Source organism: Aegilops tauschii, chromosome 1, assembly GCF_002575655.3.
Source record: "Aegilops tauschii subsp. strangulata cultivar AL8/78 chromosome 1, Aet v6.0, whole genome shotgun sequence".
Classification (NCBI taxonomy): Eukaryota; Viridiplantae; Streptophyta; class Magnoliopsida; order Poales; family Poaceae; genus Aegilops; species Aegilops tauschii.
The window spans coordinates 275,086,686-275,113,933 of record NC_053035.3 but is presented as its reverse complement, the minus strand read 5'-3'; positions in this window follow the sequence as shown (position 1 = coordinate 275,113,933).

The window sequence follows — 27,248 nt, the reverse complement described above, 5'->3', positions numbered from 1 at the left end:
TGAAGAAGATAGAGGATGTACTTGCTACACATTTCTTTTGGCCAAAGATGAGACGGGATGTTGAGCGCTTTGTTGCTTGCTGCACTACATGTCAAAAAGCTAAGTCACGACTCAATCCTCATGGTTTATATATGCCTTTGCTTGTACCTAGTGTTCCATGGGAGGATATATCTATGGACTGTGTTTTGCGTTTACCTCGAACAAAGAAGGGGAATGATAGCATATTAGTTGTCGTGGATAGGTTCTAAAAAATGGCACACTTTATACCATGTCATAAAAGCGATGATGTTGCTAATGTTGCTGATTTGTTCTTTCGTGAAATTTTCGCTTGCATGGTGTGCCAAATACTATTGTTTTAGATCGTGATACTAAATTTCTTAGCCACTTTTGGAGATGTTTATGGATCAATTTGGGGACTAAACTGCATTTTAGTACTACTTGTCACCCCCAAACTGATGGACAAACTGAAGTAGTCAATAGAACTTTGTCTACTATGCTTAGGACTGTTTTGAAGAGTAACAAGAAAATGTGGGAAGAACGCTTGCCTTATATTGAATTTGCTTATAATAGTTCACTGCATTCTACTACTAAGATGTCCCCTTTTGAAATTGTATATGGTTTCCTACCTCCTACACCTATTGATTTCTTGCGACTTCCATCTTCGGACAAGGTTAATCTTGATGCTAAACAACATGCTGAATTGATCTTAAAAATGCATGGGTTAACTAAACAACATGCTGAATTGATCTTAAAAATGCATGGGTTAACTAAGGAAAACATTGAGCATATGAATGATAAATATAAACTTATTGGAGATAAAGGTAGAAAACATGTTGTCTTTGCACCTGTAGATCTAGTTTGGTTACATTTGCGTAAGGATATGTTTCCTGGTTTGCACAAATCAAAGTTAATGCCACATGTTGATTGTCCTTTTAAGGTGGTAGAGAAAATTAATGATAATGCATATAAACTTGAGCTACCTGCAGATTTTCGGGTTAGTCCAACTTCTAACATTGTAGATTTGAAGCCTTATTTGGGTGAGGAAGATGAGCTTTTGTCGAGGACGACTTCACTTCAAGAAGGGGAGGATCATGAGGACATCAATACCATTGTTACACCCACATCCCCTGCTGTTGTACATACTGGACCAATTACTAGAGCTCGCGCATGCCAATTAAATTAGCAGGTACTTTTGTTTCTTGGTAATGATTCTAATGTTCATGAGAATATGATGCTGCCTAAATTGGATACATTTGTCTTGCTTACAAATGTAGGGCCTAGATTGGACAAGAAGGATGAACATTGGAGCAAGATCAAGCATGGAGATGATGGCATGTGCAAGGGCAACAAGAACGGAGTTACAAGTGATGATTTCAGGACTTTGAAGCCACCATAATGAGTGCATGAAGCCTTGGACGAAATATACAAGATGCCACTTCATAAATTTCGTCCAGAGGCTATTATAGGTGTTGCGTCACCTTATTATTGGGCCAGGCCCATGTAATTTTGAAATACTGAAGTATAGGCTATTTTTAGAGTCTGTATGTATTGGGAAAACAGAGTTAGGGTTGGTTTCAGACCCCTCCTCCAAGGGGCCAAGAAATTTCCTCCTCTTCCTCCATATATACAGCCCTCAGGGCGTCATTTAGACTTTGGGTTTTTTTAGATTAAAAGTTTGTCATAGCTGCAACTTAGTGTACTTCATTTGTGTTCAACGACCAGACCAAGATGTCATAGAACCCCACCTTCATTAATAAAGCTTTCCTATTATATTCGCAGTATCCAGATTGCAATTTCACTTTCTTGCTTGTTCTTCATTTGCTTGCAGGAAATAGACCTTCGTGGCCAGGTTGATCATTCTCTGGCGTGGTCAATAACCTCTCAGAGTTGGTTTAGCGATTGCTAAGCCGTGACGTCCTCGCATGTTCATAGTCAGAGCGTCAAAGTCTACTCCACCAAAATCGATAGCCACCATCTCATCGAAAGACAAGATATCTTTGCCTCTATCCAGACAGCACGACCATGTGTTGTTGACTGAGAAAAAGCCTACTAGCCTCGAAGTATCCAGGATATCTGACATACGCGGCTCGTGTGCCTGAGGGGAAGTGCTACGTCGACACATGGCCCGTGGAGGTGTTCTTCTTGCGGTTTGAGCATATCTTCGAGATGTTTCTGACAAGGCAGCTCAATTTTACAATCGTCCGCCTTTTTGCGCTACATATGAGCTCCGTCATGAAGAGAGAAAAAGTCTCGCAAATCTGTGTGGCAGATCCATACTACATGCACGAGTCCTTCTTGAGTCTCGGTGACTTTGAGCGTAAAACTGCTAGGCAGTACCTCGAAAACTTCATGATAGAGAATAAGGACCGGGAAATTGTCCTCCGGCCTTATCATCCAATGTAAGTCAGTGCTGGACAACCCTTTCGTACATTTCAATCATCCCTTCTCGCTCATATGGAGAATAATTTGAGGTGTTTTTTCCCCGCAGCAACGGGCACGCCAAGCTTATCATTCTTTACCCGCGAGTCTCCCACACCGTGTATTTCGACCCTACCAGAAACTACGAGAAGAAGGAATACACCCACATAATGAATATTCTAGATGATGCTCTCCAAGGCTTCAGCTTGAGGGGTGGCTACCTGCAGATTAGGAAACAAAGGAATCGCAAGACTGGTTTCTCGCATAAAACTAACTTCTCCTACATCCTTGTCCCGAAACCAAGCAGGAACGATGGATTCTACGTCCTCCATCTCATGATTGAGTTCAGAAGGGATCACCAAAAGCTTCGCATGACAACCAGAAGCGATGATCGTATCCGCAAGTGGGTAGAATCTCAACGAGAAGCGGATTATAAACATAGAGATAACTTCTTTTTCATCCAGAGGGACATTGCAACGATCATCATGAAAGAAGTCGTCTCGAAGAGAAGGGGATGTTCCACCACGGCCCTATATCGCGAGCTGACGTTCGAACTCGCATAGGCATGCAATGTCAGGACCTCACGCCGTTCAAGAAGCTAGGGTGCATCCTCGATGATATGGATGAATGGAACTTCTAGTGATTTACGATGCAGATGACGATGATATGTGTCGGTTGAACTTGTATACTTTCTGTAGCGATGAAACTTTGTGATGTCCATGGTCCTGCCGAACTTGCGTAACGCTACTTTGTTAGTTTGGGTACGATCACTTGCTTACCTCTATTTAACTAGTTTGCGTACGATGAAACTGCATTGATTATTTATGTTTACTATATGTTGCATCTATTTGCTAACCCTTTCTTTTTTGTGTTGCTCAAGTATATTTTGTTGCATATGATTGTACATTATCTTGATGAAGATGCATCTCTAATAGGTACCTAGATCCTTGATGGTGAAGAAACAGTGCTATGTCGTGTACACAGGGAAGGTTCCAGGAGTGTATGATGAGAATCCCGAGTGTCAGGCACAAGTGGAGCAGTTCTCTGGCGCCAGCCATAAAGGGTTCAAAATCAGACAAGAAGCAGATGCTAGTTGCTTGAGGTTCACGCTAGCGCGAGACAGGACTCATAACCGTCGCCTCATGTACTGCATAGTTCCTCTCTCACTCATAGTGATAGCTCTTCTCATGTATATCATTGTTTAGATGGATAACGATGTAGTTGCAAGTATTCGAGACTTGTATCGCTATTTCGAGATGATGACGAGAGACCACTTTGTGTTGGATGATGATTATGATGATTACACAATTTAATGAGACTACTTGTATGTGTATGCTATGATTACATTTGTATGTGTATGATATGCTAGAGATTATGGTATAAAGCCTGTACAAATACCAAAGAAATATGCTGGAAAAAAAATCCAGAAACTAATAAAAATAGTAGTAACGAGGGGTATGAAGTTAGCAGCAGCGTGCTCTTAGCAGTAGCGCTGCTTAAGGTAAAGTGCTACAGCTATTAGTAGTAGCGCGTTTCAGTAAAGCCTGCTACTGCTACCCGTATATAGTAGTAGCGCGGGTCAGAAAGCGCTACTGCTAAAAGTTAGTTGTAGCACCGTATCTGTAGCGCGGGACCCCGCGCTACTGATAGAACTTAGGCCCGCGCTACTGCTAGGCTTTTCCCTAGTGGTGTATGTCTGTACTAAGATGTTTTTTGAAAGTTAACTGTACTAAGATGTTGTTGCTTCTACTGACCTATCTATTCATGCCTTCGTGGCCCTGGCTTGTAATATAAAGCTTTATGTTTGAATTTGTGTCTAGAGTTGTGTTGTGATATCTTCCCATGAGTCTCTGATCTTGATCGTGTGCATTTGCGTGGATGATTAGTGCACGATTAAGACAGGGGTGTCACAAGTTGGTATCAGGGCCGACTCCTTGGCCGAAGTTGAGTCTAGTTTGTGAAAAACTATTTTACTAACATTGTTGCATGGCTTATGGGCCCACATCACAAATGGATGGGATTAGAATATTTTATTCTTCTCCTTTACTCTAGGAATCTGATCTCCCTTCTTTTCGGGTTAAAGATTTTACTAACTCTAACTCTAGGTTCTCATAACTACTTCCTCCTGGAGAGCACCTCATTCCACATGATCGCCTGCTTCATTAGAAGATTGTGAAGATACTCTTTGATGTTTTCCGAGACCCTTGTGCCCACCGCCTTTGCATTTCCCTACCACTGATATATCCTTATGGATAACTACATACACTTGCCATTCATACATTCATTTCCAGTTGCTCTTGTTATTACAAGATGCCGAGAAATACTCTCTGTTGTTCAGAGAATCCTTTCAGCTTACTGCCTTGCAGTTCATTACCGCATGAAAGCCCTTACGGATAATTCCTTACACTTACCGGGGATCTGTTCATCCCCAGTTGTTCATGTGTTTCATAAGAAACTTTGAAATGCCATTCGATCTTCCAAAATCCAGAGTAGCCTATTGCTCTTGAAATTTCTGCCTGCTTGCCTTATGGTTAATTCCATAGGTCTAGTAATCTTCATTAACATCCCTTGTCATTTTCATTTTGAGCCTAATGGTTCAATGTGTGTGAATGCATGCAATCATCAATTAATCCTTATAAATTCTCTTTTCAGCTCAGACATCATTCCGGATATAAGCTAGTTTTCAGCCAATCAAACCTTAACTGATTATGCCTCTAAGTCTATTCAACCTACACATATTTGATCAGAACATCTGATTCTGACACAATAAGCTGGAAATCATAATTCCTTTGTATTTAAGCGTCAAATTATTCAGATATTTTGATAATCCCGTGACTTTGCATTCTTTCTTCTTGTAGTTGAGTACCGATACTCACATCAGCTCCGTTGTGGACCGCCAGACCCATTGTTGGGTTATTATCGGACAATGTCATTCACATAAAAATCTTGTGAGTTCTTCCCCTGATACATAATGCCATTGGTAAATTTTATCCTCTGCTTTTGTCAACCATGCTCTACTATCGAGCTTGTGTTAGTTACTCTTGAAGTTTGTGGTATATGTTCCTAAGATGCCCTGATGGGTTGAACCTACGCCTTCCCTAATCTGTGTGAACCTGAAAAATTCTATGGGTCATACTCTACTGGTGTTACGCCGGATAAAATTTCAACACTATAACTTGTTCAAAGGTAAGAAGTGAATGCAAGATTATGCACTGAAAAAGTTGGAGTCCACCTTGAACTTTGTGTTCATCCCCATGGAAACAATGTAGACCATCACATGAGCTTCTTGTAAAATATTTCGTCTTTTGAATAATTCTTTCAGTATCATTAAATTTGATCCCTTGCAGTTAAGGTTCTGACCATGTTGTCCTTATCCGATATATCATAAAAGAATCCATTCCACTGCCTCTTATATTAAAGTATCTGCTATCACAAGTCAATGACCCAGTTCAACTTCTATTATGTTCTACCTTTGCGTATTACCCCCTGTTATCTCAAGGATATCATGCCATTGCACTATCTCTTATGAATTCTTGTTGGAATAATACTATCACCATTTTAGTCACTCCGCAGGTCTGCATTGTCTGTCACTATAGAACTTTGACAAGTGAGTCGAATCCACACTATGATACAGTACTCCTAGTAATTTGTTGCTGGGGAGTTTAATACTCCATCACGTCCTTCCTAGCTTGATCGACTATATAATTATCGTGCTAATTTGAACTGTACTACTTGGTCCTTCTTCCCGGAGAACAATTTTTGACAATGAGCTAAGCTTACGTCGATCTTCCTCATCATATTGTTTTGCCTTGAACAGCAAGCTTGATTCCAAGTTTGTGTCATATCCATTGTTCCAATAACCTTTTGCATCATCATTCCTTTTGCTTAATGTCGTCGTTGATTGATTACATCTTCATGGAAACTCTCGACAAAATTTGTTGTGATCATCATCAATATTTTGACTTCTTCCAAGATATGAATCAAATTCATAATGAGAAATATCGCCCTTGCCACTCAGTGACTTGTGTTACCATCGACAACATTCTTGCCTTCCTTCCAACACAAACTTGTTCATGTTCCATGTTGTACCTTGAGTTCCTTGCTATCCAGCTTATGTTCTATTCTACACTGGAGTATTACCATCATTTATGTCAATAATGTCATGGGAATTTCACCACCTCTTAAGAATTCTTGATACAAGTGATACTCATCGCCATCACCATTCCTTTCCTATTCCGCGTGTTGTTTCTAACCGAAATACCGACAAATGAACTATGATGTGTGAATTCAAAACTTCTAGCAACCTAATTGCTTTGAAGTTAATGGTCAATAGTTTCATCTATTGGTTATTGAATCACCATTCTAACATTGATCGTGCTACTTAGTACATATTTCGGGTGCACCCTTCAATCAATGTTTAATTGTGGATGTTTTTCTTGAGCATACGTCATTATATCATTTGATCTGACAAATGTTATCTCCTTGTTCATATAATTTTGGAGTCCATCTTTAAGGAAATCTCGTTGAATCATTGCTGAGCCCATTATCCACACCCTCGCCTTCTTCGTGGTTCATGATGAGCATGAAGTATATGTTCAATAAAAGAAGAGTTTTTATCTAAGTTCACGTGCATTTCTGCTGTCGTGAATATTAGAAAGTTTTGTTTCGCTTCCTCTGGAATCATCCCAATCAATCATATGTGAATCTTGGGCAGATATGATGGTTCGAACATTTTCCAAGAATTATAACATTGGTCTTTATGTAACCCGAGAAGATGATGCCATGCCTAGCAAAATTAGCCATTCCTCCATGAGGAAATTGTATGACTTATTTTATAAGTTGTTCCTGATGGATCCTTTGTATATCCAAAGTCTGACCTTTACCCGATGACCATGTCCATGCTATCCCCAAGCATGTTTGTGGTACTCCGATCATCGACAAGAACATTGGAAGCGCAATGCTATTTTTTCTTGATCAATTATCCAAACACCATTGTATGGGTAAACATCATAAATTCCTTGCCCCTTTGTCTAAATGGTTACATACTTGGAGTCCTGTCATGATTATCCCGCTCTGATTGCTCTCGGGAAGGATATACACCTGATACTCATGTATATACATTTTCCTTTCCAATGGTCTGTTTAATCTGATAGACACATTTTCCTTCTTTTATTTAAACTTTCCTAAAATCTAACTTATCTGAGCAGTGATAATTCCCTGCTTATGTCAACACCTCGGTTGTACAACTATGTAAGCAAGACCTTGTTACTATTGTTGATGATATTCCTCTAACCACCGGTGGACGAGAATTTTGCCTATTGGTCCGCTTCGCATTGCGAGTAGGAAAATGGTTCTCTTCGTCCCCCGCCCTTGGTACTGACATGGTTGCCAACATAGCTGACAAACTTTCTTATGTCGTGCCTTGCTGTCGTGGTCGTGCAAGATGTCATCGTCCTCTCGACTCTTAATCCACACTCACCACAGTTCCACAGGATAGAAACCTGACTCTCTTATACATCCATGTTTCCAAAGTTTTCCTTGCACTTGTCTTCGTAGGTAATTCATGAGCCACTTTCCTGGAAATGATCAATTCTGATATCATACGTAATACTTATTCTCGTTGCTCTGAGCCCCTTTCACACCGTGTTCCAGGCACCGAACGATTCATTACCCATTTGAAACATTTAGTACAACCTTATATTGCTCTCGATGATTTCCCTGAGTTTCAACTCAAGAGATACTCATGTGTTCATTCATGGGATTACCCCTTATAGCATTCTATCATTGTCGAACTGCCCCTTAACTATTTGTAAGTACGATGGAGGTCTCGAAGAAAGGATGACGACTTCATCATGATGGCCTGAAACAAAGAAATGAAGACATCAACAAAATGGAACTACCTCTTCGAGAAGAGCAACCAAGAACGAGACCCGTTAGAATTTCATCACCAAAACTTTCCCCCTCACTCCACCTCTTAAATCTCAGACGAGATTTCTTGTAGTGGAGGATATTTGTAACACCCCCAGTGGTTAGCTACAGTGACCACATGCTAATGTGCCATGCCATCATGATCGTCATAATTAAGTTGCATTTAGAAAATAATCCCACTCTCAATTTGGTTCAAATTCAAATTTAAAATATAAAGTCCCGAAATTATTTCACCAAACACTAGGACAAAAATGTGTACAATATTCTAAATAAACCCCTAGTAATTTTCCAAGTGAAACCAACATCAATTGATTTTTGAAATTAACCACAGAGACTTTTTAGTGGACCAATAACATTTAAATTGGCTTTTTAAATATAAACAAATATTTAATTATTCCCCAATGGCCTAAAACATTTTGTGGAGCTCTGTTATATTACAATATATTTATGTGGCAGTTTTCACATTTAACAAAATTCAAATGATAGCAGAACGAATTAGAAAATAGGAGGAAATAAAAGAACTAGAAAATAAAATAAAAAGAAAAGCCCACTAAGCGGCTTGGCCTTAGGAGGCACAGTGAGGCCCACCCCACCCTGGCACATCCCCTACCTCACTACAGTGGAGGCAGAGGGCATGGAGGCCATCCGCCATGGCCACCGGCACGCGCCGGCCATCCGCACCCCTGCCCCCCGAACCCTAGCTCGCACCCTCCTCGCTATCGCCCCTCCTCCACATGTTGTTCCTTCTCTGCCCGCGTCACCGAGCCGCCGACGCCGTGGCCCTCACGGTCGTCGCGCCCACTGCCGTCTCCGTTGCCTAAGTCCCTGTCCGGGAGCTCTGCCACGCCGTCGATTGCCGTCCCCGCCCTGCCGCGCGAGCCCAAAACCACGCCATCACTAGAGTGGGCATGTCCTCCGCTTCAGCCGCCGCCGTCCGGTTGCCTCGCCTCGCCTCTCCGGTCCGCTCCGGCCTCTCGAGCTCGCCACCAAACTCCTCCCGATGAGCCACGCCTGTTCCGCCTTCTTTCCACTTAGAATCCATGCCGAAGCAGCCGCCCCCGAGCTCGTCCGGTGCTCCATTCCCGCGCGCACTCGCCTGTGGTCACCGCGCCCGCGCTCGCGGTGAATGCATGCTCACCGCTCCCAGCTCGCCCCCTCGGCTCCCTGCCAGCGCCCGCACCTCGCGCTCTGGTCGTCGGCCGCCCCCGCCAGCTGCCACGCGCCACTTCTGTCGCGCGCCCCGCCTCGGTAGACCTCGCTCGCCCCGGCGAGCCGCTGTTGCGTTGTTGGTGCTACCGCTGATGCTGCCCTCTGCTGCTCACTTGTGTTGTTGCGCCCACCGCTACATGTCGTTCCTCGTGCCCGTCCCCACCAGGTCGCTTCTGCCTTCGGTCGGCGGCGCCCGCCTCCGGCCGCCACTACCCACCGCCCTTGCTGGTGGTCGACGGCGACGTGTGCGTGTGGTGCGCGCGCTGTGTGTGTGCGTGTATGTGTGGCTACCTGGGCCACTACCCAGTGGGTCCAGGCCCTGTTTAATTAGGCTATGATTTAGTTTAGGGTTAATAATGTTAATTAGCCAATTGTGTCAATGACTATGGGGCCCGCCCCTATTTAACTTAATTAATCAACTAGATAATCCCTGTCATATTAGCTAAGTCACCCACAGTGGGGCCCCACCTGTCAGTTTGACCAGGTCAATAGTCAACCCATTTGACTGCTGACTGGACTGCTGACTAGGCGGTGGCCCGCCTGTCATCCACTATGGGTGTCCCATAGTGGGTATAAAAAGTATTTACTCTTCTGGATAATTCGAATTAGTAAAATCCAGTAATTTCATAAAAGGATTAAAACTTAGAAAATTAATAGAAAATAAACCGTAGCTCGGATGAAAATAATTTATACATAAAAATGATGAGAAAAATAAGACGAATCCGAATATACTATCCACATACCTATCACATGCCTCAAACACATCAAACATGGAACCTTTCCCTCTGGTTCGTTTGTCTGATAACTACCTAAAGCCGGGGAAATATCCACAGATATTTTCCTACTCTCTCTGTAATGCGTAGCACTGCATTAGGTCACCCCTAGCACAACATTTCACCATGTTGCATCGTGATGCATTTATTTGCTTTGTATTGACTATTTCTTCCCCTCTTCTCTCTGGTAGACCCCGAGATGGACGCTGCTCCCGAGTTCGACTACACTCCTAAGAACACAACCCCTTTCAGCAGAGCTTCTAGGCAAGAAAACCCCCTTGATAATTCCTATATCGCCCATTCTTTCTCTCTCAAGCTCTACTATTGTTCAATAGCTCCTATTCTGATGCATAGCCTGATTTTGTGACTTATTATTGATACTTTACCTGTTGTCCTATATGCTTAGTATAGGATGGTTAGTGATCCATCAGTGGCCTCACACCCTTGTCCTTGTTGCCATGTTTTGCTTCAGGATTACTCGATCAACTTGATCAATGTGCAGACACCGACACATCACCGCACCCCCCTTAGTTGTACGACTCTGCAGAGCTACTACCTCACTCCTAATGATACCTCCTACCTCACTCCTAATGATACCTCTGTAGCGTAGCTAGTCAGTCGTGGATTACTAATGGTGATTCCGCATTCACCACTCCCGATGATGACTCTGTCGTACAACACATCAAGTGTGAACCCTTCGAGGGTGGTTCCTCCAAGTTCATGTTGATAGTTACATCGAGTGGGAATCCATGGCGGGTGATTCCTCAGATTTCCCCTTGATGTTATGAGAACACAGATACCTTGACTTACCTCGGTCCCTTGTTGAAGTCGGGTCGACTCCGAGGGGTATCCGCGAGAGTTACTGAAGTCGGGTTGACCGTGAGGGTACCCGCGAGATAACTACGCAGCACGGCCGAGCAGGCAGACCGCCCCAGGAGAGGGATGGGTCTGACCCTTGTCGTAAGTCCGCGAGATGGGGCGACAGGATCACCGATCGTATTCGCGCGCTCCCAAAAAATTAATGGGTTTGGATATGTGATCTGAATAGGCCTATGACCTTTTCGCACTAACCACCACGCGGGAATAAGTATGGGCACTCGGTGTCGTACGATTCTTCCAAAAGCTCTCAGACGTCAGTAGTTAGTGGCGCGCGCCCGGTTGAACGGTAACCACATGCGCTTGTATAAAGGGGTGGGTCTGCCCGAGGCCACATTCGCAATGTGTAGGATTGCAAAGGACGATTGGCCCATGACACATTCGCATTTAGGATGTAGACCGGCATGCTGACCTCTCTGTTGAGCCTAGGTAGGACTACGGTGTGTCGATCATCCGAAGCCGGGCATGACCCGGAAAAGTGTGACCGGTCAAAGTTAATCGAGCGTGTTTGGTAAGTTGGTGCACCCCTGGAGGGAAGTCTATCTATTTGAAATGATGCCTCCACGGTAACAGACGCTCGGAGTTGTATCCCAACTATTACAACTAGAACTGGATACTGGAGACACTAAATGAAGATGATGTCTCTGATGTCGCTTTCTCGCAGGGTGTCGAGGAAGGATCTCACTACAAAAAAATACACTTCCGTGATGATACGTGTTTGTCAGAGTAGGTCATTTTTTCTGTCATGCATGTACATCCATGACGATTTTATGACAGAATCAAGATAGCCATACCTGTGTTGTGGTAGAAGTGTTCCATGACATTACAAAAATTATCATCACGGAAGTGTCCACTTTCATGACAATAAATCATGTGTCATAGAAGTGCTTTCGTCAAGGGAGACCAACAAGTGGCATCCATCGTAACGGGTCGTCGTTAAGCCATCGGGTCCGGTTTTGAATCCGATAACCCGCTAATAGCCACGACCAATGGCGATTTCCACGTGTAAAATTCTCATTGGCCGACGGAACCACGTGTTAGCTCGGCGTTGGCACAGATGTCACTCATCCAATGGGCAAGATGTGCCTATGATACGCTGACACGTGGCACGGCCCAACAGAGGCCTATTCCAGTGAAAAGGCCAGCCTGTTTGACTTGGCCAAAAGGTAGCGGGCCGGCCCACGGAAAGCTTGTTAACGGCATGTTCGCATATAGCCCATTTACAGTCCGCTAACTCATGGCCCGTTACGGCCTATCGGAATTTGGCCCAGTAGCGTCATCTGGGCCGTCCAATATGATTCTAGCCCATTGTAACTTCTGGCCCATGTATGGCCCATAACGTCTTTCGGCCCATAGGAGGCCCTTTGTAACTCTGGGCCCATTAAAGGCCCGAGATGAAACTGGCCCATTATGAACAATGTATCACTTTATACCCATTAATGGCCCATTATTCCGTCGGCCATTTCCAGCCCGTGTTAACTTTCGGCCTTCTAAGGGCCCATTTATTCTTGGGCTTCCAGAATTCAATTAATTACGGTCCGTTACTGGCATGTTCTGCTTGTGGGCCAAATTCAGCACATGGTTACAGTCGGCCTGTTTTTGGCCCGTTAGCCCGTTGGGCTGTTTTCATAGCGTCATCAAATACGGCCTATTAATGGCCCATTATGGTCGGGCCATAAAACGTACGATTTCCACTCTAGCCCGTTTACGGCCCATTTTGCGGACCGTTATTGGTCCACGAATAGTATGGCCCATGTTTGGTGAAACGATTATATGGCCCGTACAAGGCCCATAGATTAGACGGCCCGTAGAAGGCCCATGCATCCTACGGCATGTAGAAGGCCCATGGATCCTATGGCCCATAGAAGACCCATGGATCGTAAAGCCCGTGGAGGGCCATGGTCACTACAAACGGTAGTAGGCCATGGTTACAACAGTCCATGTGTTGCCATGGTTATCGTGGCCTAGTTATAAAAACTAGGTTATTGTGGCCACTAAAAAAACGCGGAAAAATAACTGCAGTGACTACAAGAAAACAACTAAACAACACAATAAGGAAATAAATAAGCAATCAACTAACGCTAGGCTATTACGGCTATTACTATTACATCCACTGGGCATCAAGGTTCGCCAGCAGTGCAAATATAGGGAACAAAGCAGCATATTACATACACTAGCCGTGTAAATTGGCCAGTAGTGCAAATAAACGCGGCAGCAAAACAAGTCCATAACTGAAACAACTTCAGAAGAGCTCAAGAAACATTATCCTGGGTATCCACCATGCTGGCAATAAGCTTAGCAAGCTTATTAGCTTTGTCCTGTTTGGCGCTAATATCCTCCAATGCTTGTTGTTGCACCAGAAAGTAAGCATCTGAATGCTACAGTGACTTCCGCAGTCCTTCAGCTTCTTTTCACAGCATAGCTGATCGATGTCTTTCAGCTTGTAGTTGAGACTCAAGAAACCGAACTGATTCAGACTGTGAGTTTGAATAGCTTGTGCCAATAGTAGTGGCCAGTAACTCGAACACTAAACCAAGACAGGACTTTGGGGTTGTCTCACTGTCTTCAAGATAGTTTTCCTTAACTGTTTTATCAGCTTTGTTGGAGACCAACTAGGATGTCTCACTATCCTGAACCTTATATGGATTACTTCCTTTACTTGCTTAATAAGGCACTCTTCCCCAATATTCTGTCAGCATTCTAAAATAAGAAACAAGCAGACACATAACAGGTTTAGCATGTACTAGTATATGAAACTTATTTCGGTGAACCAGTTCATTAGTAAGGTGGACAGGACTAAACTACCAAGTCTTCTATTGCCAAGTAGTACATAATAAAAGCATCAAACAAACATATATCTATGTCCTATGGTCACTGCATTGTCTTGCCAAATAAAAATAGAGACACAGTTCAAATCATATCAGTTCAAGACAAAGTAGCACTGAAAGAATACAAAGCATGGGAAACTACATGACACAACAAGATTTCTGATGCGTATCACGGGTCTACATGTACAACAACACTATTGGCTCTGTTGTGATGCTAGTAATGTGCATGATATGAGAAGTCATCTGTATACACAATTGAAATTGAAATCAACATGGCTATTTATAAGAGCAAACCTGTTAAAGAAACATGAGTAAACATACCTGTTGTGCCATTGGAGTTTCGATTGGATCCTTCAATTTAAAAATAAGTTTGTATGAGTAAATATAGTGATACAAGAGCAAAGCAGTATGCACGATAGCAATGGAATCTTAAATGAGACCAGTTGTTCTTCAGGTTTAAGCACTTGTTCTACATGAACATAGTACAATAAGACACGGGCATATAGTACTTAAAAATAAAAAATGAGCTCATAGACCTTACCACATTCTTGGTTCGGGACCAGTACAGAACATGGCGTTCCCAGTCATCGTCCAGTAAATGTGTCTTAGGAGAACGTAAGGGAATTTGATGAGTTTCTTTGCCACTAAAATACGTTTTCTTCAGGTAATTCTGATACGGCCACCAAGCATTCTTGAAGATAACAGAGGTATTAGCACAGGTTACCTCATCCTGAGTTTCCAAATCGGTCCTTCTCTATAGAGAAAAATGGGAAAATTTGTTGTATTATAACCATCAAGGAGGTACAATGTATGGGACAAAGCAAAGTATTTGCCATGAATAACATTACTTACACACAACTCCTGGACAAACACCTGCAACTGGCATTTTCCTTCATCTTTAGTATAATATTTCCATGATGGAAAGATATATCTGGACATAGGATTTAACAACATCAAATGTGATAGATGCTAAACTACGAATGGTTGGTTGTGCTTCCTCCATAGGTGTACTAACCAATGGAGTTGGGGTTCGCCGTGGTAGTACTGGCGCTTTGGGCACTGGAGCTGCCTTACTAACTGCTCTTGTTTGGGAGCTCTATGGTGGAGATGGTGTTGTGTCAACAGGAACTGGGTTACTATCTGCTGGGGTTGGGATTAGATTGGGTGAAGCTGGTTCTCTGTCCATCGCAGTAGGGGTACAATCTGCGAGAGTCTGTTTATGTGTGGTAGGGCTCGTTCTCGTGCATGTACAACCAGGGTGCTATCTCCACCAAGAGGTAGCACTGTTTTATTTGAAGACTGTGTTTTTACTCCGCTAGATACTGCCATCACCCGCTCCAATTCAATTGGCTGATAAACAAGAAACATCGTTGAATGTACAGACATTGTATGAGAGACACATGCAATAGATAGTGTGGAAAAAAAGGGCATGAAAATAGTTGACATGTATATTGTTTAACTAAAAAGGATACCATGACAAAATTTCACATATATGATGTCTATCCAAACTGGATAGCATAGCATGACATAATTCAAAGATATGATGACTAACTAAACATGATGGCATGAGATAATTATATGATGTCTTTAGTAAACAGGTTCGCATGACATAATTCACATACATGTTATCTAAGTAATCAAGATCGCATGATTTAATTCACATATGTGAATTATATGCTAAGCAGAGGGCATTCGCATATATGATGTCTGAACTAAGAACATGGTGTTGAATATTGTGTATATGATGTCTAAACTATGCAATGCAAGACACCATATGCATAATATGAGTAGTATAACCGTGCCAAGTTAGAGCATGCACCTCGGTGGGGGAATAGGACTGGTCATCTATCTCTGAATCCATCTCTGAGGAGCTATCGGGACCCAGCAAGAGATCTGCTTCGACAGGTAGCACTGTCTGCTCTTAAGACCTTCTTTTCACTCCAGATTTTTCCATCACCCACTCAAATGGTTGATTCACAGGAAGAGTAGTTTAATGTACAAACATTGTCGACAAATGGAAATGTAATGAAGAAAAGTATGGGCAAGATATCATTCAAATATATGATGCCTGGTTAACAGGATGGCGTTGCATATTTCACATATATTATGGCTGGCTAAAAGAGATGAGACTACATAATTCCCATATATGATATAGAAACTAAAAAGGTGGCATTACAGAACATGTCTAAACTAAGCAGATGACATATATGATGTCGAAAGTAGGCACTTCAAGGCAACATATGCATGATATGACTAACATCATCATGCCAAGTTAGCGCAAACACCTTGGAGGGGTAAATAGGGGTGGTTAGCTGCGCCTGAATCCACCTCAGAACAGATATCTTCCTCTGGATTACAATCTAGGGAGGGGAGGGTTTGCCATTGAACCCACCATGGAGCGATGTCTGCATGACATTGTATTGCCGCGCAAAACTCTTCTCTTTTTCTCTATATTTTCAGCATGACTGTGTAAAATATCTGACATGCATATAAAAAATGTAGCGAGATTATGTAAGGAGAGCTTGCAGAAATCTAGAGTGATGGTAACAACCAGTGGATGGATCCAAAAATAATGATAGCAGGTTGATGATAGCTTTAATTTAATAAAAAAGAGAGATGATGATTGCTTTATTATTTCTTTCCCACCCAAGATGAACAACATAGGCAGATATACTATTCATTGTTGCCTCGATATGTGCCAGATAATAGACACAGATACTATTCATTGCTGCCTTGATATGTGCCCACAACTAATTTTGAAACTCAAGTTTGAACATTAATTTGGACCGGACTTGGAGTCTAAGAGGTGATCAGGACGATAAAGTAGCAGGTAATATTAAGCAATGCATAAAATAAGCAGAAACCAAAGAGTGCGACCTCTCTTGTGGACCCGTGTGCTCCTCAGGTTCATCTGCTGAGTTGATGATGGTGATGCCATTGTGGTGGGTGCCGGCGGCAGGGAAGGAGATCTGAGGCGGTGAAAGACGGTCAGGAGCCGTGATGTCTGGTTTGGTGGATGCTTCTGTCGATGGAGCAGCTCAGGTGAGGTGGACGACGTCGCGGCAGGAGCAGGACGAACCACACAAAGTTTTCTTTGACACCTACGTGTAACTGAAGTAATTTTGTAAGGGCTCCTTTGGCTTGCAAGATTCTAAAAACACAAGGATAGGAAAAACACCAGAATATTATATGAATGCACATGGGAAACAGAGCATTTGTAAACACATGATTTCTATCAACTTGGGTGTTTGGTTCACAAGAATTGGAAGAGCAGAGGAATGCGAAGAAACATGGCCAAGTTAAAGTGAAACCATATGAAAGCGTGTACAGTTTGAATGTTATTCGACCATTAATGCACTTGGTCTTGTTTTCATGCATAGGATTTTGAAAAGTAGGTCCAGGTGGATGTTTTGCTCCATTCCTTTCAACAAAATGCATGAATAATTAAATAGTAGAGTGCCATAGGAAAATTTCCTATTGCTATGTTTTTCCTTTGAACCAAAATAGCCCTAATGGATGGACATGAATGTAGAGTAATAAGTGGTGCGACAAGTGCACAACCTCTTTACCGTAGCCATGTCGACCTCGGCATCATTGGGTTGGTCGCGGAAGAACTTGAGGCAGAGGTGGCTGTCGGAGGTGTGGAGGAAGATCTGAGGAATATGTAGATGGCGTCCAGGGCACTGCTCTATTGTGATGGATGGTTTCATTGTTGGAGCAGCTGCGGCGAGCCGTAAGACGTCGAGGCTGAAGCAGTACAAGACAAACTTCGTTAATATCAAGTGCGATTCTAATAGCATCTCCAATAGATGATGTAAAATACATTACCAAAAAGTGATAGATGTAAAATTTACATCACAAAAAAACACCTGACTACAACAGATGAGGTAAAAACTATTGACTCTGGACTTAACTGTCAAAACTGAAATTTACTGTGGAATCTGAATGTTACTATTGAAACTGAACGCACTAGTAGCAGAGAGGCACTTCACATGTAGTTTAGGCCACTCGAGCACTAGTAGTAGTGAAACAGTGATCTAAATCAGCAGGCGATCGACAGGGAACACAGTAGCAGATAGCAGCCAGAGCAGCAGAGCCTGGAGGAGTAGCGCAGACTAGAGCTTGAGTAGCAACTCGTGTAGCTGCAGGAGCCCGCGTACCAGCATCAGCAGAGCAGCAGCATGAGCAAGGGGGAGAGCAGGGCAGCAGCAGAGCGAGCAAGAGCCGGAGCAGCAGCAGATCCGACTGGTATGGACGTCACCGCCGAAGGGGCTCGCGCTGGGGGAGAGCCGCCGTGAAGATGTCGCCCGCGGCACCAGCTTCGAGGTAGCTGCGCCATGGGGGTGCGGGATGGAGCACCGTCGGCATCGGGAGGTCGAGTTACTGAGAAGGCGCGATGCGATGACTGTACAACCTCTTTGGTGGCACCGAGTAGGCCTCGGCTTCGTCCGAGGAGTCGGTGAGATGATGCGGTTCCGATGGAGCGGGTTAAGGCGGCGATGTGGGGATGGAGCGGCCGCGAATGATGAGGCGAACATCGGAGCAGCTCCTTGGAGATGGAGGACGGGGCGGTTGAACCGGCGGGACGACGGATCCTCATCCGGGGAGGTGGATGAGGGACGTCGAGCTGTTGCGGTGGCGACGTCATCGGGGAAGAGGCTCCGGCTGGGCAGCGGTGAGGTGGCAGATGGAGGAGGGTGGGGTTTCGCGGCTGGAGCAGAGAGGTTATGGCTGCCTGGGATTTGGAATGGCGAAAAGGAGGCGATGGGAGGGGGAGAACCATGACTTAGGGATGCGCTTGTCCAAAATATAGGTTGTGTTGCAAAAGTACCCCCACCGATTTGAACTTGCGGGTTAGAAGGGGGATTTCGCGTGTCGGGATTTGGCAGCCGGAGGGAGTTTTCGCTCGCATTGTAATTTTTAGGATAGCAAGGCGCGGGTTGTGAAGGCGCGAGTTTTGGGAGCACGATATATGAATTTTTGGAATATAACAAGGCGCGGGTTAAATTTTAGGGACAAGCCTAACGTGTAATATTGTACGTACCAAATCAATTCGCACTTCCCTCAACAACAAAAAAACAACTATTCACACCACACAAAGAGAGAGTCTTGTCCCGTTTTACTGTACAAATGCTATTCAAAGCTATGTATGAATCCATGTTATGTCCAATATTTCTTTTGCTATCTGTATAATGCATGTATGTCGGGGGAAACGACACCTATGGGATCACTGGAATCCCTTCTATGGTTGGCGGGCGCGAGGTTGTGAGAAGAGCAGGTTTAGGAGTCAACACAAAGATCGTTTACCCAGGTTCGGGCCGCGAGGATGCGTAATACCCTAGTCCTGCCTTGGTGTGTATTTGAGAGTGTTCTTGAGCTCTCGAACTAGCTATGGAGGTTGCGTAGTTGAAAAGAGCCGGATCCTTCTCCTGGCCGCCTCGGGCCTCCTTTTATAGGCAAAAGGGGTTGCCACAGTGGCACACAGGAGGTGGAAAGGTGTATAGTGGATGAGTCTATCCTCTGGCACTGTCGGATAAACACATTTAATGCGCTGCCGACGTGCCCCCCTTGCTTTATCGAGGACGGCAAGGAAGCACGTCCCAGTTGTCGCCGCCTCGCCTGGCTTCGACACGCGTCCGAACTGACGAGGCGACCCGGCGCCACGTTGGCTGGCCGCTGGGCTGGCACGGTGGTGGAGCCTTCACGAAAATCTGCATGCCACCACGCTGGTGCTTGCTGGGTCGGTGTAGAGGCCGCTCGTCGCCACGCAGGTGCCTGCCCAGCTGGTTGAGCTAGCAGCTGCATGGGGACGACGATGGAGTCTTGGCAGGCGTGTGCCTGGCTGCGGCCCCGCTGGTGTCCTCGGCATGGGTCTTGTCGGGGCCCCGACAAGGGTCTTGCCGTGGCGTCGTGGTCATCCCCGGCAAGAATCTCGCCCGGGGTCTTGTGGGTTTCCTCGGCAAGGATATCGCCGAGGATCGTCGTCTTCTGGTCCTCATCTGATCTTGTGTATTGATGATCTTCACAAAGATCTGCATGCCACCACGGAGGTGCCTCCCAAGCCTTGGTCCCAATGTGGTTGATGTTGTTGGAACCCTTGGGCTCGAGGGTGGCGCGCTCTGCGGGCGTCAGGAAAGTTGCCCCGACAAGGGTCTTGCCGGGGGAGTTCGCCTTGCCCTCTTGCTCTTTGTGCCTCTGGTCTTGGCGTTGCTTTGATTGCCTTGTGCTCCGGCTTCCCTCCCCTGCCCTACTAAGTGTGGCCACGGGCGCGGCTCCGACTGCCCGTGCAAAAGTAAAGGGGTCAAAAGGAGAGCCCCTACTTTTGTACACCGACAGGAGCCCCCGGGCATGGGCCACACATAAGCGCGACACGTTGTTGGGCTAGGCCCAGAACGATGCGCAGGCAGGTGGGGCGGATTTTTTTACCATAGTAACTTTCACGCCTGCAGCCCTTCCCCACGACCCACGTTGAATGCGCGTCGTGGGGGTCGTGCGTGACGTGGGCGTCATGCGTGGGGCGGTTCCCGCATGCATGCGTCACATCGTGGTAAAGAGGCGGCTCGCGCCTTCCCCATAAAAAGAGGGGGACGCAGAGGCGTGGCTCATTTACTGAATGGACTCGGTCCTGGTCTTCAAAGCGTCCATGCCCCCCGATCACGGGGTGGGGAACAGTCGCCTCACCCGTCCCCTCGACAATGCTTGCTCACCACGTGTCCCCCATGCAAGTGGCAGGCGGTGGAGGCGGGAAACCCGGCCGTCGCTGATTGGGGCAGCGGGTCGGTCTCGATTCCCTGCACCCCCGATGGCCGGATTGGTCGAGTGGGGCAGCCGAGCCCCAACCCCGCCCCTTTATAATAAGGGGGAGGGGGATGGCATCCCACATCCTTTCATCATCCGCCTCCATTCACTTCGGCTCCTTTCTTCCATCTGCCATGGCGAGAGGAGGCGCCAGCCCTTGAACGGTGGCAGCGAGGGTCGCTGCTCGACAGCGCGTCCCTCCTTCCCAAGAGCCTGCGATGGCAGAGCCAGCCACGAGAGGAAGGGGGAGGGGGTGAGGCCGAGGTCACCGTGGCACTCGGGGAAGAGGGGGACGGGGCGGCGCACCGGCCTTGCCTCCGCCAGCGATGCCTCCCCCGATGGAGGGCCATGTCGGGGACCAGCCCTGTGAGTTCTTCATCAGGCTGCGCTGACCACCATGTTGTTGTCTTCGTCTCCCTACCCCATTTGCTCAGGAGATGGAGCTTGATCCACCCAGACCCTCAGGTTGCACATGAGGGGCTGCGGGAACGGTGGCACGCGGGTCGACATCGACTTCTCCGCTCCTCACATCATGTACCTCCGTCGCGGATGGAAGACGTTCGCTCGTGTCCATAGCTTGACGGCGGGGCTCGTCCTCTACTTCAAGTTAATGGAGGACGGCCCGCTCTCTGTCAAGGTCTTTGGAGATCTTGGAACTCGCCTAAAGTGCTGTGTGGAGAGCTCCTCCGACGATGAAGATTCCTCCTCGAGCGAGAGTGACGAGGAGGACAGCGGCAGCGACGACGAGGGTAGCGAGCGGGAGGATGATAGGTCCGACTAGGCGTCGGACACATCGTCCCTAGGTGGCACCGGCAGCACCATCATCTGCATCGCCAGCTCCTTGAACTTCTCGGGGTCGCCTGCTTGGGCGGCTGGTGTGGGAAGGCCGGAGAAGACGAAGAAGGCGGGTGGCAGGCCGTCAAGTCGGAGTATGATGGCACCGATGCCTTCATCTCGTACTGGCGACCCGCTGCCTCATCTTTCGGCTCTTCTCCCGGCACCATCATCACCGACCCTCTTCTGGGCGGCCATCAGGATGTTCTCTTGGTGTCTTCTGCTGCTCGTGCCTCGCCTAGGTGTTCTTTTTTCCCTCCTGCTATCTTGTTCCACCTTCTGAGGAGAGGGACAAGAAAGGGATTATGGGCATCTTATCTCTTTTTAGATTGTAAGCCTGTGGGCACTTGTTAGATTTAAAACTGTTAGGGAACGTAGTAATTTCAAAACAAATCCTACGCACACGCAAGATCATGGTGATGCATAGCAACGAGAGGGGAGAGTGTTGTCCACGTACCCTCGTAGACCGAAAGCGGAAGCGTTAACACAACGCGGTTGATGTAGTCGTACGTCTTCACGATCAGACCGATCAAGTACCGAACGCACGGCACCTCCGAGTTCAGCACACGTTCAGCTCGATGATGTCCCTCGAACTCCGATCCAGCCAAGTGTTGAGGGAGAGTTTCATCAGCACGACGGCGTGGTGACAATGATGATGTTCTACCGACGCAGGGCTTCGCCTAAGCACCGCTACGATATTATCGAGGTGTAGTATGGTGGAGGGGGGCACCGCACACGGCTAAGAGATCAATGATCAATTGTGTGTTTAGAGGTGCCCCCTTGCCCCCGTATATAAGGGAGCAAGGGGGGTTCGGCCGGCCAAGGGGAGAGGCGCGCCAGGAGGAGTCCTACTCCTACCGGGAGTAGGACTCCCCCCTTTTCCATGTTGGACTAGGAGAGAGACGGGGAAGAGGTGGAGGGGAGGAAGGAAAGGGGGGGCGCCGCCCCCCTCTCCTTGTCCTATTCGGACTGGGGGGAGGGGCGTGCGGCCCTGCCCTGGCCTCCTCTCCTCTCTTCCACCTAGGCCCACTAAGGCCCATTAAGTTACCGGGGGGTTCCGGTAACCTCCTGGTACTTCAGAAAAATCCCGATTTCACCCGGAACACTTCCGATATCCAAACATAGGCTTCCAATATATCAATCTTTATGTCTCGACCATTTCGAGACTCCTCGTTATGTCCGTGATCACATCCGGGACACCGAACAACCTTCGGTACATCAAAACATATAAACTCATAATATAACTGTCATTGTAATGTTAAGCGTGCGGACCCTACGGGTTCGAGAACTATGTAGACATGACCGAGACACCTCTCAGGTCAATAACCAATAGCGGAAACTGGATGCTCATATTGGTTCCCACGTATTCTACGAAGATCTTTATCGGTCAGACCGCATAACAACATACGTTGTTCCCTTTGTCATCGGTATGTTACTTGCCCGAGATTCCATCGTCGGTATCTTGATACCTAGTTCAATCTCGTTACCGGCAAGTCTCTTTACTCGTTCCGTAATACATCATCCCGCAACTAACTCATTAGTTACAATGCTTGCAAGGCTTACAGTGATGTGTATTACTGAGTGGGCCCATAGATACCTCTCCGACAATCGAAGTGACAAATCCTAATCTCGAAATACGCCAACCCAACAAGTACCTTTGGAGACACCTGTAGAGCACCTTTATAATCACCCAGTTACGTTGTGACGTTTGGTAGCACACAAAGTGTTCCTCCGGTAAACGGGAGTTGCATAATCTCATAGTCATAGGAACATGTATAAGTCATGAAGAAAGCAATAGCAACATACTAAACGATCGAGTGCTAAGCTAATGGAATGGGTCAAGTCAATCACATCATTCTCCTAATGATGTGATCCCGTTAATCAAATGACAACTCATGTCTATGGCTAGGAAACATAACCATCTTTGATCAACGAGCTAGTCAAGTAGAGGCATACTAGTGACACTCTGTTTGTCTATGTATTCACACAAGTATTATGTTTCCGGTTAATACAATTCTAGCATGAATAATAAACATTTATCATGATATAAGGAAATAAATAATAACTTTATTATTGCCTCTAGGGCATATTTCCTTCAGTCTCCCACTTGCACTAGAGTCAATAATCTAGATTACACAGTAATGATTCTTACACCCATGGAGTCTTGGTGCTGATCATGTTTTGCTCGTGGAAGAGGCTTAGTCAACGGGTCTGCAACATTCAGATCCGTATGTATCTTGCAAATTTCTATGTCTCCCACCTGGACTAAATCCCGGATGGAATTGAAGCATCTTTTGATGTGCTTGGTTCTTTTGTGAAATCTGGATTTCTTTGCTAAGGCAATTGCACCAGTATTGTCACAAAAGATTTTCGTTGGACCCGATGCACTAGGTATGACACCTAGGTCGGATATGAACTCCTTATCCAGACTCCTTCATTTGCTGCTTCCGAAGCAGCTATGTACTCCGCTTCACACGTAGATCCCGCCACAACACTTTGCTTAGAACTGCACTAACTGACAGCTCCACCGTTCAATGTAAACACGTATCCGGTTTGCGATTTAGAATCGTCCGGATCAGTGTCAAAGCTTGCATCAACGTAACCATTTACGATGAGCTCTTTGTCACCTCCATAAACGAGAAACATATCCTTAGTCCTTTTCAGGTATTTCAGGATGTTCTTGACCGCTGTCCAGTGATCCACTCCTGGATTACTTTGGTACCTCCCTGCTAAACTTATAGCAAGGCACACATTAGGTCTGGTACACAGCATTGCATACATGATAGAGCCTATGGCTGAAGCATAGGGAACATCTTTCATCTTCTCTCTATCTTCTGCAGTGGTCGGGCATTGAGTCTTACTCAATCTCACACCTTGTAATACAGGCAAGAACCCTTTCTTTGCTTGATCCATTTTGAACTTCTTCAAAACTTTGTCAAGGTATGTGCTTTGTGAAAGTCCAATTAAGCGTCTTGATCTATCTCTATAGATCTTGATGCCCAATATATATGCAGCTTCAACGAGGTCTTTCATTGAAAAACTCTTATTCAAGTATCCCTTTATGATATCCAGAAATTCTATATCATTTCCAATTAGCAATATGTCATCCACATATAATATCAGAAATGCTACTGAGCTCCCACTCACTTTCTTGTAAATACAGGCTTCTCCAAAAGTCTGTATAAAACCAAATGCTTTGATCACACTATCAAAGTGTTTATTCCAACTCCGAGAGGCTTGCACCAGTCCATAAATGGATCGCTGGAACTTGCACACTTTGTGAGCTCCCTTTGGATCGACAAAACCTTCCGGTTGCATCATATACAACTCTTCTTCCAGAAATCCATTCAGGAATGCAGTTTTGACATCCATTTGCCAAATTTCATAATCATAAAATGCGGCAATTGCTAACATGATTCGGATAGACTTGAGCATCGCTACGGGTGAGAAGGTCTCATCTTAGTCAATCCCTTGAACTTGTCGAAAACCTTTCGCAACAAGTCGAGCTTTATAGACAGTAACATTACCGTCACCGTCAGTCTTCTTCTTGAAGATCCATTTATTTTCAATGGCTTGCCGATCATCGGGCAAGTCAACCAAAGTCCATACTTTGTTCTCATACATGGATCCCATCTCGGATTTCATGGCCTCAAGCCATTTTGCGGAATCTGGGCTCACCATCGGTTCTTCATAGTTCGTAGGTTCGTCATGGTCTAGTAACATAACCTCCAGAACAGGATTACCGTACCACTCTGGTGCGGATCTTAATCTGGTTGACCTACAAGGTTCAGTAATAACTTGATCTGAAGTTTCATGATCATTATCATTAACTTCCTCACTAATTGGTGTAGGTGTCGGAGAAACTGGTTTCTGTGATGATCTACTTTCCAATAAGGGAGCAGGTACAGTTACCTCATCAAGTTCTACTTTCCTCCCACTCACTTCTTTCGAGAGAAACTCCTTCTCTAGAAAGGATCCATTCTTAGCAATGAATGTCTTGCCTTCGGATCTGTGATAGAAGGTGTACCCAACAGTCTCCTTTGGATATCCTATGAAGACACATTTCTCCGATTTAGGTTCGAGCTTATCAGGTTGAAGTTTCTTCACATAAGCATCGCAACCCCAAACTTTAAGAAACGACAACTTTGGTTTCTTGCCAAACCATAGTTCATAAGGCGTCATCTCAACGGATTTCGATGGTGCCCTATTTAGAGTGAATGCAGCCGTCTCTAAAGCATAACCCCAAAATGATAGCGGTAAATCAGTAAGAGACATCATAGATCGCACCATATCTAGTAAAGTACGATTACGACGTTCGGACACACCATTACGTTGTGGTGTTCCGGGTGGCTTGAGTTGCGAAACTATTCCGCATTGTTTCAAATGTAGGCCAAACTCGTAACTCAAATATTCTCCTCCACGATCTGATCATAGAAACTTTATTTTCTTGTTACGATGATTTTCAACTTCGCTCTGAAATTCTTTGAACTTTTCAAATGTTTCAGACTTATGTTTCATTAAGTAGATATACCCATATCTGCTCAAATCATCTGTGAAGGTGAGAAAATAACGATATCCGCCACGAGCCGCAATATTCATCGGACCACATACATCTGTATGTATGATTTCCAACAAATCAGTTGCTCTCTCCATAGTTCCGGAGAACGGTGTTTTAGTCATCTTGCCCATGAGACACGGTTCGCAAGTACCAAGTGTTTCATAATCAAGTGATTCCAAAAGTCCATCATTATGGAGTTTCTTCATGCGCTTTACACCGATATGACCTAAACGGCAGTGCCACAAATAAGTTGCACTATCATTATCAACTCTGCATCTTTTGGCTTCGACATTATGAATATGTGTGTCACTACTACCGAGATTCATTAAAAATAGACCACTCTTCAAGGGTGCATGACCATAAAAGATATTACTCATATAAATAGAACAACCATTATTCTCTGATTTAAATGAATAACCGTCTCGCATCAAACAAGATCCAGATATAATGTTCATGCTCAACGCTGGCACCAAATAATAATTATTTAGGTCTAATACTAATCCCGAAGGTAGATGTAGAGGTAGCGTGCCGACGGCGATCACATCGACTTTGGAACCGTTCCCCACGCACATCGTCACCTCGTCCTTGGCCAGTGTTCGCTTAATCCGTAGTCCCTGTTTCGAGTTGCAAATATTAGCAACAGAGCCAGTATCAAATACCCAGGTGCTACTGCGAGCTCTGGTAAGGTACACATCAATAACATGTATATCACATATACCTTTGTTCACCTTGCCATCCTTCTTATCCGCCAAATACTTGGGGCAGTTCCGCTTCCAGTGACCAGTCTACTTGCAGTAGAAGCACTCAGTCTCAGGCTTAGGTCCAGATTTGGGTCTCTTCTCCTGAACAGCAACTTGCTTGCTGTTCTTCTTCAAGTTCCCCTTCTTCTTCCCTTTGCCCTTTTTCTTGAAACTAGTGGTCTTATTGACCATCAACACTTGATGCTCCTTTTTGATTTCTACCTCCGCTGCCTTTAGCATTGCGCAGAGCTCGGGAATTGTCTTATTCATCCATTGCATGTTATAG